Raw genomic sequence first — 19,590 nt, 5'->3', positions numbered from 1 at the left:
AGCCTTCCCCACGCTGTCTGGGAAGCCATTCAGATTATATAACAGCTCACCAGCCCCTATGCCAGCTCAGAGGACATGATAAGGAGGTCTTTACTGTTGATGCATGAGCTCACCAGCTGTGGCAACTCTGGACTTTACCCAGCAGCTTGCGCTTTCCCCCTCTCTCACCCTCCCTCGCTCTCATCCCCCCTCTTCCCCTCTATCTCTCTCGCTTTCTCTCCCTCTCTCTCTCTGTTTTACTCACTCACTCACTCACAAACACACTCACAAATGCACAGGGATTGCAGCAGCAGCGTGAGATGGAGATCTCCGTTGCATGTATGAGTGCCTATTGCCGGTGAGTGCAGGAACGGCAGCGGATGAGTGTCAGTGATGCTTGAATGAGGTGAAAGAGAGAGAGAGGCAGACAGAGAGAGAGAAGGAGGGAGGACATCATTGTGGACCTTATGGGGTTGGAGGCTGTTTTTATTCTATCCTGAATCCTGAGCCGGTGTGCCACAACTATTCCAGCTGTCACTGCTGACTCTTTGGTCCCCTATCCTCTCTCTGGACGGAGCTCTCTATGCCACTACATGAATGGATATGCACCAGCTCAGTGGGAGATCTCTGCTTTCTCATCCTTTGCTCCATTGATTTGTTTCTCAAGGTAAGTGTTTAACCCTTAAGTCTGTATAGTAATAACGATAGGAAGTTAATGTAGAAACATTGGAGAATCTGCACCTAGTTGCAGTTTATCAGCTTTGATTTGTCAAGATACAGCAGGTGCCTGAGTGGTTTGAATGTCTGTACTGTATTTGTGGTGATATACTATAGTGGTGTATGTTTGGTTGCTTTATTGTCTAGACGCTGATATGTGGGAGGGGGGGGGGGGTTGCATCTCTGCATTCTAGCCAAGCAGTAAAAGGCTCACGATTTATCTGGAGAAAGCAATGATGTTGTCTTTATGTTATCTGTTTCAGTTTTGGCTGATACTATCTGATTCCCTGTTTAGAAAGTGTAATGAACAGATTACTGAACAAGGAAATGTTCAGATGAATATTCAGTTAGAATTGATGTATTGATTTAGTCTTGTAGCATTGATCAATTGTACTTAAGCCTTAGCCATTATTGCTCTTTTGAATGTATTAAACAGATGAGGTGATCATGTGGTCCTCTGTAGCTCAGCTGGTAGAGCATGGCGCTTGTAACGCCAGTGTAGTGGGTTCGATCCCCGGGACCACCCATACGTAAAAATGTATTCACACATGACTGTAAGTCGCTTTGGATAAAAGCGTCTGCTAAATGGCATATTATTTAATCATTGACATTATTTTTAAGGATATCAATGATACTGCTCAAGTGCTTGTGACAGTGAGATATAATGGGTGTTCAGTGTTGAACACATACCATAGCTACAGTAGTGCTGCTGAAAATACAGTGAGTATCATGGGCGATGGATGTGTTCCTCAAGGCTTCATGTGACGAGGATCCCACCCGGGACTCGCAACTTATCATGAGTAATGACGTGTGATCTTGACGCCCCCGGCAGGGCACTGCATCACATAGAGGGCAGATCAGCTCTCTCTCTCTCTCTCTCTCTCTCTCTCTCTCTCTCTCTCTCTCTCTCTCTCGTTTCATAGTCATCCAACCCCCCCCTCCTCGTTTATACCTGGTGCTGACATGCGTCCTTTGTCCACATTCTGATTGTGCCCACATTTTTGGGCAGGTGTAGATGATTAAAAGACGCAGTGTGATCTGATTGTGATGAGATCTTCCTAACCACCTCCGGAGGTAGTCAGGGACCCATTGTATCTGGATATCAATCAAGTGTGAACAAATCTGGATGGTCAAGCCATTTAAATCATTATGCATATAAATAATTGACAGGTAGCATGTATGGCATCAATAATTGTTAAAAATGAAAATAATAATATCTGTCAAATAATGTAATTACAGGGAGGCAACAGGAAATTTGCTCACAATGTAGACATTTTAATACCATGTGTTGACGCGATACTGATTGGATCATATAGATTAGATCAAAAAACCCACATTAGCGCAAGGTGTAAACGAGGCTTCTGAAACCAGTTCAGAGGGTTTGTTCTCCCCCTGCCTCATTTCAAACCCATCTCTGTCTCTACAGAAACCTCTATCTTAGAAACCAGCTCATGGTGTGCCCAAACCATCTTCTATCCTAGGCCCCCACCTCTGTCTCTATCAGTCTAATTGAATACTCTATTCTCTCTCAGCTCTGTTTATGAGAAACCAACCACTGAGTTCCTTTATCCTTTTCTGTTGTTGGAGCAATTCACATTCTCTTACTCTTTCTTTGAAACATCAGCAGCCATACCCTCGTCTTGCTGTATGAGAAACCAGCTCAGGAAGTGAGTAAACAGGGTGGCTCACAGTAACCTGTAACTATGGTACAATTGGGCAAGGAACAACTACTGTAAGGCAAGGGAACATAAACCAATCTGCCATCTTACTCTCCCCTGCTTCCGGGAAAAACCCCTCAGTTCCCCACAGTTCTCTCTCCTTGTAACCATGTCAATGCGTCAGGTGTAATGCACTTCTCCTTGTCATGGCGATGCTAAACTTACTCTTTGGAGGATCCATTTCATAGCCACTGGCCTTCAGTGAGTAGATGGGGAAATGGAGGCCTTTTAAAAAGCTCCCCTACGCCTCTGTAAAAGAAAGTGCTGTGCAGTGATGAATCTTTGAAGCCAATGTCATAAAGCACACTTTCTCAGGTGTAGCCTGCAGCCCAGCAAGTTACTAACAATTCACCAGACAGACAGAACCAAGATATTAGGAGATGCAGAACTGGGGGATACTATCGTATCTGAAGATTATGCCTTTGTTAAATGTTTTTCATGACGAAATGGAATGTTGGTTGTTCAGGCCAGAGGGGGGAGGTTTTATGATGTTATTTGAAATGTGCCGCTTGGAGGGTGACGCCCGAGGGGAGACTGGTGATTGGCCAGAAGAAGGGAGTAGCCCCTCCCTTTGTATTGTTTATAAATAGGGGGTAAACGATTAGACGGCAGAACGGCCATATCAATCTGGGAGCCGTTCTCCGGACATCGCGAGTCTGTATCTATGCTGTAAATTCGTGATTTTAATAAAAGCCTCTAACACGATGCAGTATGGCGAACTCTTTGTTGATAGCGATAATTGCCACCATTCATCATATACGACAATACCTAGCCTATAACTTGGTGGGAATGTCAAAAAAATATATAATGTAGACATGGCGCTTGCAACGCCAGGGTTGTGGGTTCGTTTCCCACGGGGGGCCAGTATGAAAATGTATGCACTCACTAACTGTAAGTTGCTCTGGATAAGAGCGTCTACTAAATGACTAAAAATGTAAATTTAATAATAAGTACCACACATGATCAAGGGATGCTACAGTGTGTAGTATAGTATTCTACAGTATACTACACGATTCTATAGTAAGCACTACACGATCAAGGGGGATTCCACAGTATGGTGTATAGTGTTCCAAAGTATACTACAAAATTCTATAGTAAGCACTACACGACCGAGGAATACTACAGTGTGGAGTATAGTACTCTACAGTACACTACAATTTACTACAGAATTCTATAGTAAGTACAATAATATTCTATAGTAAACTGTAATATTTTTTAATGTGGGGAAGGTCAACGTGATACAATCAACAAGTATGACAATGATAAGAAAACCAATTCTTACAGATGTCCTCACATCACTCACATTATTCTCAAATCACACGTTGTGCAATGGATGGTGAAGTGATTCTGACTCAAAGCATTAGGTAAACTAGCATGGTCTAACAGTAGACACAAAGTACCCAACAAAGAGTTATGGCCCCTCCTCTTTTGGCATCCTAGATGGGCTTAAAAAAGGGTGCCAATATGCTATGCAACACACACATCTGGTGTGTGTCCTCATATATTCCCTATTATTAACTGGGTGGTTCGAGCCCTGAATGCTGATTTGCTGAAAGCCGTGGTACTGTATATCAGACCATATACCACGGGTATGACAAAACATTTATTTTTACTGTTCTAATTACATTGGTAACCAGTTTACAATAGCAATGACGCACCTCTGGGGTTTGTGTTATATGGCCAATATACCACGACTAAGTGCTATACCAAGGCACTCCGCGATGCGTCGTGCATAAGAACAGCCCTTATCCGTGGTATATACCACACCTCCTCGGGCCTTATTTCTTAATTATCTCTCTGTATAATGGGTTTTTCCAAGCTGGTGTCATGGGGGGATTGGTGCGTTGGGGCAGTGGAGGCTCCTCAGAGGAGCAAGGGGAGGACGATCCTCCTCAGTGAATGAAATAAATAAATAGTGAAACATTAAAAAAGTTATCATTTTTAGAAAAAACTATACTAAATATATTTACGTCACCAAATAATTTATTAAAGCACACTGTTTTGCAATTAAGTTATACAGTAGCCTCAACAGCACTCTGTAGGGTAGCACCATGGTGTAGCCGGAGGACAGATAGTTTCCGTCCTCCTCTGGGTACATTGACTTCAATACAAAACCTAGGAGGCTCATGGTTCTCACCCCCTTCCATAGACTTACACAGTAATTATGACAACTTCTGGAGGACGTCCTCCAATCTATCAGAGCTCTTGCAGCATGAACTGACATGTTGTCCACCCATTCAAAGGATCAGAGAATGAATCTAGTACTGAAAGCATAAGCTACAGCTCGCTAGCACTGCACTGTATACAATGTGGGGAGTAGTTGACCCAAAGAGAGAGAAAGACAATAGTTGAACAGTTTTGAACAATTACATTTCTTCAAAAATGAAGGAGAAGCAATAGAGAGAGAGAGATAAAAAGATGAGAGAGGCCTGTAATTTTCATCATAGGTACACGTCAACTATGACAGACAAATTGAGAATTTCTTTTCTCCAGAAAATCACATTGTAGGATTTTTTATGAATTTATTTGCAAATGATGGTGGAAAATAAGTATTTGGTCAACTACAAACAAGCAAGATTTCTGGCTCTCACAGACCTGTAACTTCTTTAAGAGGCTCCTCTGTCCTCCACTCGTTACCTGTATTAATGGCACCTGTTTGAACTTGTTATCAGTATAAAAGACACCTGTCCACAACCTCAAACAGTCACACTCCAAACTCCACTATGGCCAAGACCAAAGAGCTGTCAAAGGACACCAGAAACAAAATTGTAGACCTGCACCAGGCTGGGAAGACTGAATCTGCAATAGGTAAGCAGCTTGGTTTGAAGAAATCAACTGTGGGAGCAATTATTAGGAAATGGAAGACATACAAGACCACTGATAATCTCCCTCGATCTGGGGCTCCACGCAAGATCTCACCCTGTGGGGTCAAAATGATCACAAGAACGGTGAGCAAAAATCCCAGAACCACACGGGGGGACCTAGTGAATGACCTGCAGAGAGCTGGGACCAAAGTAACAAAGCCTACCATCAGTAACACACTACGCCGCCAGGGACTCAAATCCTGCAGTGCCAGACGTGTCCCCCTGCTTAAGCCAGTACACGTCCAGGCCCGTCTGAAGTTTGCTAGAGTGCATTTGGATGATCCAGAAGAGGATTGGGAGAATGTCATATGGTCAGATGAAACCAAAATATAACTTTTTGGTAAAAACTCAACTCGTCGTGTTTGGAGGACAAAGAATGCTGAGTTGCATCCAAAGAACACCATACCTACTGTGAAGCATGGGGGTGGAAACATCATGCTTTGGGGCTGTATTTCTGCAAAGGGACCAGGACGACTGATCCGTGTAAAGGAAAGAATGAATGGGGCCATGTATCGTGAGATTTTGAGTGAAAACCTCCTTCCATCAGCAAGGGCATTGAAGATTAAACGTGGCTGGGTCTTTCAGCATGACAATGATCCCAAACACACCGCCCGGGCAACGAAGGAGAGGCTTCGTAAGAAGCATTTCAAGGTCCTGGAGTGGCCTAGCCAGTCTCCAGATCTCAACCCCATAGAAAATCTTTGGAGGGAGTTGAAAGTCCGTGTTGCCCAGCGACAGCCCCAAAACATCACTGCTCTAGAGGAGATCTGCATGGAGGAATGGGCCAAAATACCAGCAACAGTGTGAAAACCTTGTGAAGACTTACAGAAAACGTTTGACCTGTGTCATTGCCAACAAAGGGTATATAACAAAGTATTGAGAAACTTTTGTTATTGACCAAATACTTATTTTCCACCATAATCTGCAAATACATTCATTAAAAATCCTACAATGTGATTTTCTGGATTTTTTTTTCTCATTTTGTCTGTCATAGTTGACGTGTACCTATGATGAAAATTACAGGCCTCTCTCATCTTTTTAATTGGGAGAACTTGAACAATTGGTGGCTGACTAAATACTTTTTCCCCCCACTGTAAGTCTATATTTTTACTTTCACTTTCACTTACTTAGCTGGCGAATGCAGCTAGCTTGTTTAGCCTACTCAAACACCTGGCTCAAACAGAGATGGATAATATGTTAACTAGCTGGCTATGGCTATCCAACACTGGAACGTGTTGGATAGTACGTTTTTGGTTTAATTAATTTATTGCCACCGGGGCCCACCGGTATAACTGCTAAGATGCTTGGTCACAACGATGTAGGCTGTGTGTAGCGGTTAATGGTTAAGATATGAAGGTTTGGCTTGGAAAGGTTTTTTCGCCTGGCCACAGACAGCTGATGTGTTGTGCATTGAAGTCCACAAGCGAACAGAAAAGGTGAGAGGAGGAGAGCGCGCAGATGCAAGAAGGAATTATACAACGAGCAAAGTGGTCATGCTGTTTGTACGTGGCTGCTATGAAAGTGAACTGTGTTTGCGTGTGATCAGGGTTGTATTCATTCCGCCGATTCTATTGAAAAATGTTTCCTAAACAGAAGCAAGCAGAACAAAACAGGGTTAATCATACCTGAATTTGTCCAATAGAAACTCTTGTTTGCAACTGTCGGACTAACGATTACACCCTAGATCAGCTAGATGTAGGCAAGAGTGTGCAAGGCGGTATTGAATGTGTCACTGTCTGTCACCTTGATTACAAAATAAAAAATATCTCGACCTGTACACCTACGTTGTAAACTTTAGGCTAGTTTGTATCAATGGGTATAGGGAAACGTTTAGTATAATGTAGTAGCCTAAACCTATCAATGTTACATTGAGCTGGGTGAATGGAATATGAATGACAGTCATCCAATATGCTTAAACGGCACCAACCGCCACTGCGTTGAGGAATTGGTATGTGGTGTCACAACATAAATATTACGTATTGTTATGATTTGAACATGCCTTGGCAGCAGACAGACAGCAAACAGCAAGTGAGATATGGTCTTCCATTCACTGGCGATATGCATCACGTGTGCTGTGTCAAGGTCAATGTCATTGAAAGTGCTGCTTTGTAAATGGTTGCCGTGTTAGCACAGTCAAAGTCAGGAGCCACTGTAATACCATTACTATACCATTTATGAGAGTGGATAAGCTACAATTTAATCCTATAAACATGCTTGATCAGGAGAGCATGTCAATCATTTATCAGGTCATGTGTAGGACTGTGACACTACACCTCAAGAGAATGTCTCCTGTTAGAAGCATGTTCACATGCTGGAGTTGGAGGCAGAACTGAATATCGTAAATCAGCAATGTTATAGATTTGCTAGCAGGGATAGTGATACATTCATGTATATATAACCAGCCAACTCAGTCCAATGTCCAAAGAACTGACAGAAAACACTAGATAATTATGGAGATGACCACTCAATCATAGCATCTGAAGTGGAGTTTTCTATCTAACATTTTTGTATGAAGAACTGAAGGGCAATTGTAACAGACAACATGGTCTGCCAGAGTACATAAGGAGATTTAAGAGGATTACTTTTGCAATTTTAGAGTCAATGCATTATTCATAATCCCCTGGATGGCTGGGGCCAAAACAGGGAAGGACCTCTGGTCATTAGCAGAGATAGCTAGCCCTGGGAAGTGGGGAGTGAGTAGGAAGAAGAAAGTAACTGGGTATTCAGAGGGGCTGTGGTGGTGACACATACTCAGTTGTCTTTAATATTATCATATGACACTCCAGGTTTGCTCAAGAACCTTAAGGGAATGAGGGATTTTTTTATATACAGTATATATTCTCTATGTGTGAATTACCATTTAGCTTCTTTATATGCTTTGGCTTGTGTCTGAATATAAAGTGAGGAGGACTTGAGAGGACTTTGTATGAATGTAGATACAATTTCAATTGTTTGAGATGGCTATTTCCTGGTGTGAAATAATATGATTCGATGGGAATCAGCCTTGAAGCAATGAAAATGTATATCTGTGGAAAGCTTCTGACAAACAACTGAATTTCAAATGTAGCTTATAGAGACATAACAATTCCATCAATCTACCTTTCATAATGTATAATTTCAGTTTGGCATTGCACCATTAATGGATGAGCAATATTTTCACATTCATTAAATAGTGTTTAGATCCGCAATACAACGCAATTGACTTGCAAGACAAGGTTTACCTAGTCATTTCAGGTGTCTGAAGTGATATACAGTTGAAGTCGGAAGTTTATGTAAACACTCAGTTTTTCACAATTCCTGACATGTAATCCTAGTAAAAATTCCCTGTCTTAGGTCAGTTAGGATCACCACTTTATTTTAATAATGTGAAATGTCAGAATAATAGTAGAGAGAATAATTTATTTCAGCTTTTATTTATTTCATCACTTTCCCAGTGGGTCAGAAGTTTACATACACTCAATTAGTATTTGGTAGCATTGCATTTAAATTGTTTAACTTGGGTCAAACGTTTCGGGTAGCCTTCCACAAGCTTCCCACAATAAGTTGGGTGAATTTTGGCCCATTCCTCCTGACAGAGCTGGTGTAACTGAGTCAGATTTGTAGGCCTCCTTGCTCGCACACGCTTTTTCAGTTCTGTCCACAAATGTTCTATAGGATTGAGGTCAGGGCTTTGTGATGGCCACTCCAATACAATGTCCTTAAGCCATTTTGCCACAACTTTGGAAGTATATTTACATTTAAGTCATTTAGCAGACGCTCTTATCCAGAGCGACTTACAGTTAGTGAGTGCATACATTTTTTCATACTGGCCCCCCGTGGGAATCGAACCCACAACCCTGGCGTTGCAAGTGCCATGCTCTACCAACTGAGCTACACGGGGCCTAAGTATGCTTGGGGTCATTGTCCATTTGAAAGACCCATTTGCGACCAAGCTTTAACTTCCTGACTGATGTCTTGAGATGTTGCTTCAATATATCCACAGAATTTTCCTTCCTCATGATGCCATCTATTTTGCGAAGTGCACCAGTCCCTCCTGCAGCAAAGCACCCCCACAGCATGATGCTTCCACTCCCGTGCTTCACGGTTGGGATGGTGTTCTTCGGCTTGCAAGCAACCCCCTTTTTCCTCCAAACATAACGATGGTCATTATGTCCAAACAGTTCTATTTTTGTTTCATCAGACCAGAGGACATTTCTCCAAAAAGTATGATCTTTGTCCCCATGTGCAGCTGTAAACCGTAGTCTGGCTTTTTTATGGCGGTTTTGGAGCAGTGGCTTCTTCCTTGCTGAGCGTCCTTTCAGGTTATGTCGATATAGGACTCGTTTTACTGTGGATATAGATACTTTTGTATCTGTTTACTCCAGCATCTTCACAAGGTCCTTTGCTGTTGTTCTGGGATTGATTTGCACTTTCCGCACCAAAGTACGTTAATCTCTAGGAGACAGAACGCGTCTCCTTCCTGAGCGGTATGACAGCTGCGTGGTCCAATGGTGTTTATACTTGCGCACTATTGTTTGTAGAGATGAACGTGGTACCTTCAGGCGTTTGGAAATTGCTCCCAAGGATGAACCAGACTTGTGGAGGTCTACAATTTTTTTTTATGAGGTCTTGGCTGATTTATTTTTATTTTCCCATGATGTCAAGCAAAGAAGCACTGAGTTTGAAGGTAGGCCTTGAAATACATCCACAGGTACACCTCCAATTGACTCAAATTATGTCAATTAGCCTATCAGAACCTTTTAAAGCCATGACATCATTTTCTGGAATTTTCCAAGCTGTTTAAAGGCACAGTCAACTTAGTGTATGTAAACTTCTGACCCACTGGAATTGTGATACAGTGAATTATAAGTGAAATAATCTGTCTGTAAACAATTGTTGGAAAAATGACTTGTGTCATGCACAAAGTAGATGTCCTAACTGACTTGCCAAAACTATAGTTTGTTAACAATACATTTGTGGAGTGCTTGAAATACGAGTTTTAATGACTCCAACCTAAGTGAATGTAAACTTCCGACTTCAACTGTAAGTCTCTACTTTCAACATACTGTAGACATGAACTGAATAGAAAAAGGCTTCCCTTCCATCTGTAGTATGAGATACAAAAAAGGTAATAATGTCTAGGCCACAAGGTGAAACATCTGGCAGGATTCCCAATGCATTCAGTTGGCCCTTTTATCAACCCTTGTCAAATGCTATCTGAATATTGTGTGAGTGAGAGGACCTCTCTGACTGAAATACTGACAGACTCTCTTTAAAAAGGGTGGTAATGGGGCATCCTTTCTTCCTTATTTTATTCAGGTAACATTAAGGCTACTGTGGTAGAATCAGTGCTGATAAATCGCCCACATGGTCAGAAGGCAATGCTTAGGCTAATACAGGCTCTTCGAAATATGAATGACTTACATATGATTTTTCTACATAACTTCATAACCTCATTACAATCTGTTTCATTATCAGAAAATTGTGTGGTGCAGTGCTTTGGGTTTTGGACTTATCAGGAGTTTGGGATGAAAAAAACCCAACAAGCATATTGATGGATTGACTACGTCTCAAATGATTGAACGTGATTGCTTTCAGAGAAGTGACTATGCCATGAAGGGTCTGCCTTTGTGTAGTAACAAACGATGTATTTAGGTTTATTTATCACATAGTGTGTCATCGTATAAAGATGATGAACTAGCTCAGCTCTGATGTGTCCTTTTATCACCATTTCATTCCCTAAAACTGCATTCCATGTTTGTCCGTTGGTAATCAAATCTCTTAAAAATCTCGTACATTATTCCAATGACAAAAACATTATTCAATACAATACAGACCCTTAATATGACAGCTCTGCATATAGAATACCTATAGAAATCTTTATTTGGAATAAGAAAAATAACATAAAAGAAGGTGTGTCTGTGTGTGTGTCATCTGTGACATCAATCGTGATCTTGTATAAATAAAGCTCTGGGCCCGGTTGCATGAAACAGCTTAAGTTGTCTTTTCCATTAAAGTTACCTTCACTTTAAGTCAGTTGCACAAAATATTTAAAGGTGAATTCCCCCCTTAAATTAAATGAAAAAGTTAAGGAACCCCATGATGTCCCTTAACTGTTTAATTTAGTATGGATTTCAATGTAAACGTCATTTGTGGAGGTGACTGATGCTTTCATCTGCCCTGGTTACAAAAGGGAAGCATTAACCAGCTAGCTACTTACCTAAACAATGGAAGGTGCACAATCCATGGCTACGAAGCTAGCTGGCTAGTTAGCTCTCTACTCTATAAGCTAGCTTGACGTGCTAGAAAGTAATAGAAACAAGTTGAGAAAAAAGTAATTACAATAAATGTGGTTTATTATCTTCTGAAGCAATTTGGTTATCCTGTCTTCATTGTAGAAGTTCTATTTTTCTATCTCACAAAATAAATGTGATCTCTTTGATGAAACATTTAGTCAGTGAATCAGGCCGTCTCCATGGTAACCAGCTACTCTTTCAGCCGTACATGCCTTCAAACTACAGTAAAACCCCTTAAGTATGCTCTTACCTAAGGGAAATTTGAGGGGCTCTATGCAACACCCTTAAACAATTCTCTTAGATAAGGGACAATTATTCCTTAAGGTAAACCCTTAAGGGAAACACTTAAGATGTTTTTTGCAACCGGGCCCTGACAGTCTAGATGTTAGTTGCTCAATGACAGAACAAATGAAATAAAAACTATCTGCTGCCTTCCTAAAGTATATGTACTGTGATTCCACCCCAGCATAATATGACATACACTGTATATTTCTCTCCCTTCTCCCAGAAACCATGGTGAGCAAGGAGAGCAGCAGGGTCATGCTCTCCAACTCAGAGTCAGATTCAGAGACAGGCCCGTCACATAGCTTGGAGGCGCAATATGGTCCTGATGGCAAACAGCAGGTGAAGAAGAGGAACAAAGCCTTACAAGTCCGCTTCAAGGACATCTGTGACGCCCAGAACGAGCAGCGGGCAGGGGGGCGAGGAGCCAGGTCAATTTCCTGTAAAGTGGCATACAGGAAGTACATGGCGATGCCTGCACGGCGCTCCATCCCCAATGTGACTAAGAGCACGGGTGTCCAGACATCACCAGACCTTACGAAACACTACCAGACTTTCCCCTTCGAGCGAAAGAAAGGACACACTATCAAACACACGGCCTTGGTGGAGGACTACAAGGGTCAAAACAATGGATTTTTGAGTGACTTGAAAGGTCAGGAGGAGGCAGTGAGTTTAGAGGAGTGCTCGTCCTCTCAGGGTGCAGGGAAGCATGTGCGGCAGACGAAGGCACTGCTTCACCACAGGGACGACAGCAATGGCACAAAGGATCTGTTATCCGGTGCCAACTGTGTAGACGGACATGCGCGCATGGACCCCTCTCTCCTCACAAAGGACACAGAGTGCTTTGCAAATGACCCAACCTCCAGGGGAGAGCCGGAGAACCAGGCATGTGGCGCAAGGACCAAACACAAAGGATTATCCAAAGTGGATGCGACGGGTGCCAACCATTCCGCCAAACGCCAGCTGGCAAACTGCGAGGAACCCTTACAGGACACAAGGTCAAAGGTCACAAGTCCTGTTGCCTGGAACTCCCTGACGCAAGTGGAGAGTCTAGGCCTAGGGAGTCCGTCGGTGCACTACAAACGCAAGAAGTCCATGCAAACCAATCGACCACAATCTCAGACACTGCCCCTCCCCCACAGTGGTGGCTGCTCTGTGGCCAAGGTAAAGGCACATCAGTACCGATCAGGGACTTTACCAGCCCCAAGGAAACCACAGCCGGGCCTGGAGGACCAGGCTTGCCCCCCAGGACGGCAGGGTGCCTGCCAGCAGATAGTGCCCTTACCTGGGAATGGTGATATTAAAGGAAAGCTCCAGGCCATGGAAAACCTCATCAGCTCCAGTCAGGAGACCATCAAAGTCTTACTGGGGGTCATCCAAGAGCTGGAGAAGGGCGAGGCTCAGAGAGAAGGGTGAGTTGAACTCATTTATGTCCACCGTGCATCAAATGTGTCTAAATTCCTCAAGGTGGGAGTTTGACGCTACTTCTTACTTCACAGGAGGGTCGTTTAACAAATAATATATATATATTTTTTGCAGAATTGCATTTTTGAACATTTTCATGTGCCTTGATTACAAACTCGTTGTAATCTGTAAATATCGATAGAATGTTACATTACGAGCCTAGTTTAGCCAAGCCGAAAGCACTGAGCTATATAGGGTGAAAGACAGGATCCTTCCTGGTTAGCCATGATTGGCTGAGATAATGGAGGGGCTAAACATGCCAAGAGATGAGTCCTGATTGGTCTGACATGTCACAGGCTTCTGTCTATAACAGAATGGGGGCTTCCCTGGTCAGTTTATACAGTTGAAGTCGGAAGTTTACATACACCTTAGCCAAATACATTTAAACTCAGTATTTCACAATTCCTGACATTTAATCCTAGTAAAAATGTCCTGTCTTAAGTCAGTTAGGATCACCACTCTATTTTAAGAATGTGAAATGTCAGAATAATAGTAGAGAGAATTATTTCTTTCAGCTTTTATTTCTTTCATCACATTCCCAGTGGGTCAGAAGTTTACATACACTCAATTAGTATTTGGTAGCATTGCCTTTAAATTGTTGAACTTGGGTCAAACGTTTCGGGTAGCCTTCCACAAGCTTCCCACAATAAGTTGGGTGAATTTTGGCCCATTCCTCCTGACAGAGCTGGCGTAACAGAGTCAGGTTTGTAGGCCTCCTTGCTCGCACACGCTTTTTCAGTTCTGCCCACACATTTTCTATAGGATTGAGGTCAGGGCTTTGTGATGGCCACTCCAATACCTTGACTTCGTTGTCCTTAAGCCATTTTGCCACAACTTTGGAAGTATGTTTGGGGTCATTGTCCATTTGGAAGACCCATTTGCGACCAAGCTTTAACTTCCTGACTGATGTCTTGAGATGTTGCTTCAATATATCCACAGAATTTTCCTTCCTCATGATGCCATCTATTTTGTGAAGTGCACCAGTCCCTCCTGCAGCAAAGCACCCCCACAGCATGATGCTTCCACCCCTGTGCTTCACGGTTGGGATGGTGTTCTTCGGCTTGCAAGCCACCCCCCTTTTTCCTTCAAACATAACGATGGTCATTATGGCCAAACAGTTCTATTTTTGTTTCATCAGACCAGAGGACATTTCTCCAAAACTTTCGATCTTTGTCCCAATGTGCAGTTGCAAACCGTAGTCTGGCTTTTTTATGGCAGTTTTGGAGCAGTGGCTTCTTCCTTACTGAGCGGCCTTTCAGGTTATGTCGATATAGCACTTGCTTTACTGTGGATATAGATACTTTTGTACCTGTTTCCACCAGCATCTTCACAAGGTCCTTTGCTGTTGTTCTGGGATTAATTTGCACCAAAGTACGTTCATCTCTCGGAGACAGAACGCGTCTCCTTCCTGAGTGGTATGACGGCTGCGTGGTCCCATGGTGTTTATACTTGCATACTATTGTTTGTACAGATGAACGTGGTACCTTCAGGTGTTTGGAAATTGCTCCCAAGGATGAACCAGACTTGTAGAGGTTTACAATTTGTTTTCTGAGGTCTTGGCTGATTTCTTTTGATTTTCCCATGATGTCAAGCAAAGAGGCACTGAGTTTGAAGGTAAGCCTTGAAATACATCTACAGGTACACCTCCAAATGACTCAAATGATGTCAATTAGCCTATCAGAAGCTTCTAAAGCCATGACATCATTTTATGGATTTTCCAAGCTGTTTAAAGGCACAGTCAACTTAGTGTATGTAAACTTCTGATTCACTGGAATTGTGATACAGTGAATTATAAGTGAAATTATTATGTCTGTAAACAAAGAAGAGCTCTCTAGCAAGTGTGGAAATCGCAGCAAAATTTTAAAGGTTTTTTTCTCAAAAGTGGGTATCCAAGTGTATCAACTTTAAAAGCAGCATTGCTTTCCCATTACTTTCTCAAATTGCATTGTATGATATACCATTTTGTACTTTTCAGGTTCCGACATTAACGATGGTCCGATGGCCTGGAGCCAGCAAAAACATGTCGGGCAATTGGATCTCGTTGGGCCAGTAACTATTCAGCGCATTTTCGCGTTCCAGTTCAACATTTACCTCCTCTGTTGCAGTCTACCATTGAAAATCATTAAAGACTACACACGCAAAAGTTATGCTGTTTGTTTTTGAGCTATATGATTGCCCATTCATTCAAGCACCACCACGATCCCGCAAGTCACAACTTCTCGAGGGCTCGAGCTGCACTGAGTTGATGCCTTCACACAGCAGACGCAAGCTGTCCAGAGCAAAAAGAAGCACCCATCAATCTACTCGAAGAGTATATTTATTTTAGGGAAAGTTATTTTAAAAAGTAAACCTTCAATAGTGAACATACTAGCAATATGCTGGCTACTGTTGATAGTCTGCAAAAAGAAAGATACCTAGCATTCGTCTTGGCTAGCCTACTGTAGCCAGGTCGATATCTCTTTTGGAACGTTTGTCTTAAAGGGTCAGCGTCCTATTTTGTGATTTAAAAGAAATCTCTAAATGACATACACTACTGTACTTTAGAAACAAAAATGAATGCAATTAATACAATGCAATTCTAAAGAATAGAGTAATGGGCCCTGCATGACCCCAATGCATTTTAAAACTACACTATGTCCGAGCCAGTAGAAATTCTGTTCGGGTCAGTAGATTTTTTGCCAACTGAGAAAAAAAGTCAACGTTGGACCCTGGTTTTATAAACTGTAAAGAACAGTTTGTCAAAAAATTACAATAAGCCTAGGATCCTGTAACCAGTCACATATGGAATTGATGTAACTGACATACTCAAGGCGGCACATACATTTTGTCTGTGTGGTTCAGTCATCACTGAGATTTGATGTTCTAGGTAGTCCTGCAGCCCTTCAAACTGCTGTGGTCTAACAGTATGTGTAAGCTAAATTAAGTTTGTGAATACATACATCAAGGCTATCTGTGTCATCTCATTCCAATAGCAAGGAAGTAAGTGTTCTCTGATTGTACTGTAGATATCATTAAGTATATTTGCTCAGTTGTACAGAGGTACTAACAAGTGCATAAAGTTTATGTGCCAACTCCAAAAGGCCAAACGTCTTCAGCATTAGACTGAATGCACAAGGCTGTCTGCTCTGCTCCATCACTAAAGTCCAGAGTGGCACAAAGCAAATTGCATTAAGCCTTCGCCACAGCCACTGAAGAACACAGCACCCCTGATGTCGCTCCTTGAAGCCTAGTTTAAAAGGACCAATCATCAGTGCATCATAAAGCACTGGCTTTCATCTCCTCTGAAGTGTGGGGCTCATATGGCCCCTTTAGTATGTTTCACCACTATTATTACAGCCCGCTAGTCACCACAAGGCCCCAGCATCTCAGCTCCCTCCCCACCTTCTCTCTCCCTGCCAAGCCACTCTAAAGCTGTCTGTCTTCAAAGTGATGGTCCCAGATTCCTGGTGGAACAGAACAGTGTCTGAAAGCCCGTCATATTCTCACCGGGATAAAGGCATTACAGTATGTGGGTGGATTTCTCAGGTGAAAGCTCTGCTTTTAGAGCACACAGTGATGTGGAAGTCAGCACTATAGGGACGGTGAGGATATCTTATTTGCACAATGAGGACCAGCAAATAACACCGGAGTGAGCCTGTGCCAGCAAACAGTGACAGAGCTTAGAGATGACTTATAGTGTCAGAGCTTAGAGAATTACTTTCCGACACAATGTCCGCACATAAAGTCATCTGGCCTAACACAACCTTGGTACATTGCTAGATTAACTGAAAATACAGTTCAGTAAATACAATTGTAGTTTAGATGGTGTGTTACAGTAGACAAGGTCGTGCTAGAAATGTGATGACCTTGATTATGATGGTACCACTCAATATCTCAACAAAAACCTCCCTTCTGTTTGTGTGACTCGAAGAGTTATTGTGTACTCAGGCCCTCAACTCCACATTCAAGAGCAACCACCTCTAAGGTGACATGGGCAGATGAACTTGGTGACCTTGCATTCCCATCAGCAATTTCGATCCATCCAAGACAGATAAGGTCATCCTTATGACATGGTGAGCAGCAGAGTCCAACCCCTCTAGTTCTCATCCATCATCCCCCAGTGACAATAAGGAATTACATGTCCTAGTGGACCCGGATGCCCCTTCTGCTTTCCAGTTGACCACTCCCTACCAGTGGAGGCTGGTGGGAGGAGCTATAGGAGGACAGGCTCATTGTAATGGTTGGAATGGAATAAATGGAACGGTTTCAAAAACATCAAACATATGGAAACCACGTTTGACTCCGTTCCTTTCATTCCATTCCAGCCATCACAATGAGCCTGTCCTCCTATAGCTCCTCCCACCATCCTCCACTGCTCCCTACACACCCTCTGAACAAAATAAATGAGAAATCCCAACGCTGCCACCAACGTACGTGACATGATGGACGGGACTGTTGACACTAGGAGAGTCCTGGAGAGATTTATATAGATGCCATCAAATCTCCATGCATGTTCAGGTCACACTTATGTCTGCTTAAGTGTGCCTCTGAGATGCCTCAGGAGCAGAATGTACATACAGTTGTGCCGAAGAAGGAGGAAGCATAGCAATCTAAGTAATGACAAGACAATACAGGGCGGACACTGGGAATTAGGGCTCTTTGGAATGCCATAAAGTACACAGACATCATTTGTCATGTTGATTGTCTTTTGCCTCCATAAATCTAATTATTTTCTGAACACATTCAGTTGGATGGAGCACAGAGAGATCAAGTATATTGATTTTCCTTTAGTATTCATAAACATGGTTAATAATGCATTAGTTATGTTAGAAAGTCTGGAGAAAAATATATTATGAACACCATTTGTATACTGTGTCATAAGGACAGAGATGAGCATATTACATCAAGTGAGCATGTCTATTACCTGACCAACCCAATCTCACAGAAGACTGTAGCATTATTAACACAAATCCATGTTTGAAAAATAGATACATGAAAATGAAATAAATACATAACGAAATGCCATGAAAATCATCCATTATTTCCCCTCTCCCCAGGCTTTCCTACCGAACGGGACAGGACACAGCCAACTGTGACACATGTCGAAACAGTGCCTGCATCATTTATAGGTGAGTACTTTAACATGTCTTGTTTACAGCTTTAAAGGTAACTTACACCTGCTATGGCACAACATATTGATGGCATGAGAGATGCTTATATGTGTGAGGTGATATACTGTAATGTGGCAAACCAAGTGCTAAGAGTCAATTGAGTGTAATGTGTTTTCTGGTAAGGAGTAGAATAGAATACTTTACTGAACTCAGAGGATATCATTCATCTCACTGCATGGTTTTAATGAAGTATTAATGGGCATAGCTCGATTGTGATACAATAATGACAATTGATAGAATACTTCTGTCAGAGTGAGATCAATTTATTGAGCATCATCCACCTGAATCTGAGGTGGAAATAGATACTAGGAAATGGTGTGACTGAGATCAATGATAAGTTCACTGAAGGAGAAGAGAACACTCCTATCTGGGTCAGATCAGTGATGAAAATAAACTATTTATATCCTATTACAATTATGTATAGACGTCCTCAACTCTTATTTCAGAATCTGGTGAGCATTTAAATAGAGAATGTAGTCATTGTAGAAAGGAATTAACACATAAGCCGAATTGGAAGCAGCAAATTGAGTTGAATTTCTAGACACAGGTTGTGCAGATATAACATTGTCATTGTTGAAGGTAATAAAATAAATAAAACTATAGATGACTTACAAGTGAATTTTGATAAACACCCGCCACCCACTCGTCCCACTTGGGTAAACACTTGTACATGTTCTGACTTCTCCACTCGTCTGAGAGATATAAATGATCCTCAGGCAGGTTGCAAATACATTCACACTGTGACTCAATTTTTCCCAATAGTCTTATTCCATCACTGTAGCTTTGCATTCAGAGACAAGAATAAAAATGTCCATCTCAGAGATCGACTCCAATTTAAACAATATACATATTACAGAATATACAGAAGCATACCATCTGAATCATGGTAAAAACATGAGTACTGAGCCTCCAAAGTTCGGCACCATCAAGATTTTAGTTGTTCTTGTACCCTAGTGTGCCAGCAAACACCTTCCATTCAATGTTCTGCTTCTTCAGCTGCACGGCCTGTTCCAGCCTTACAGGCAGGGGAAAACATCAGATAGCAGGTTTTATGAGGTCACTGAGTTGCAAATAAACACCAATACAAGCACTGCTGTAGCAGAGATCTAAAAAAAGTGAACCAATTCAAAAAAGAAATTGC

General features: G+C 42.1%; 1 pseudogene across 1 annotated transcript in view; it reads left to right on the top strand.

The window, feature by feature from the left end:
* Nucleotides 1–263: 263 nt before the first annotated feature.
* The window catches only part of LOC311132270 (inhibitory synaptic factor 2A-like), a 47,457-nt pseudogene continuing 28,130 nt past the window's right edge, over nt 264–19,590 (top strand). Inside the window, exons 1-3 of the transcript XR_014615194.1 lie at nt 264–646; nt 12,062–13,247; nt 18,336–18,407. The product of XR_014615194.1 is annotated as an inhibitory synaptic factor 2A-like (transcript). The remainder of the gene's footprint in view (nt 647–12,061; nt 13,248–18,335; nt 18,408–19,590) is intronic.

The sequence above is a fragment of the Coregonus lavaretus genome (genome assembly GCF_964263955.1).
Source record: "Coregonus lavaretus genome assembly, chromosome: 1".
Lineage (NCBI taxonomy): Eukaryota > Metazoa > Chordata > Actinopteri > Salmoniformes > Salmonidae > Coregonus > Coregonus lavaretus.
Note: the sequence above shows the minus strand (reverse complement) of the source record. Positions and strands in the feature narration are given on the sequence as shown.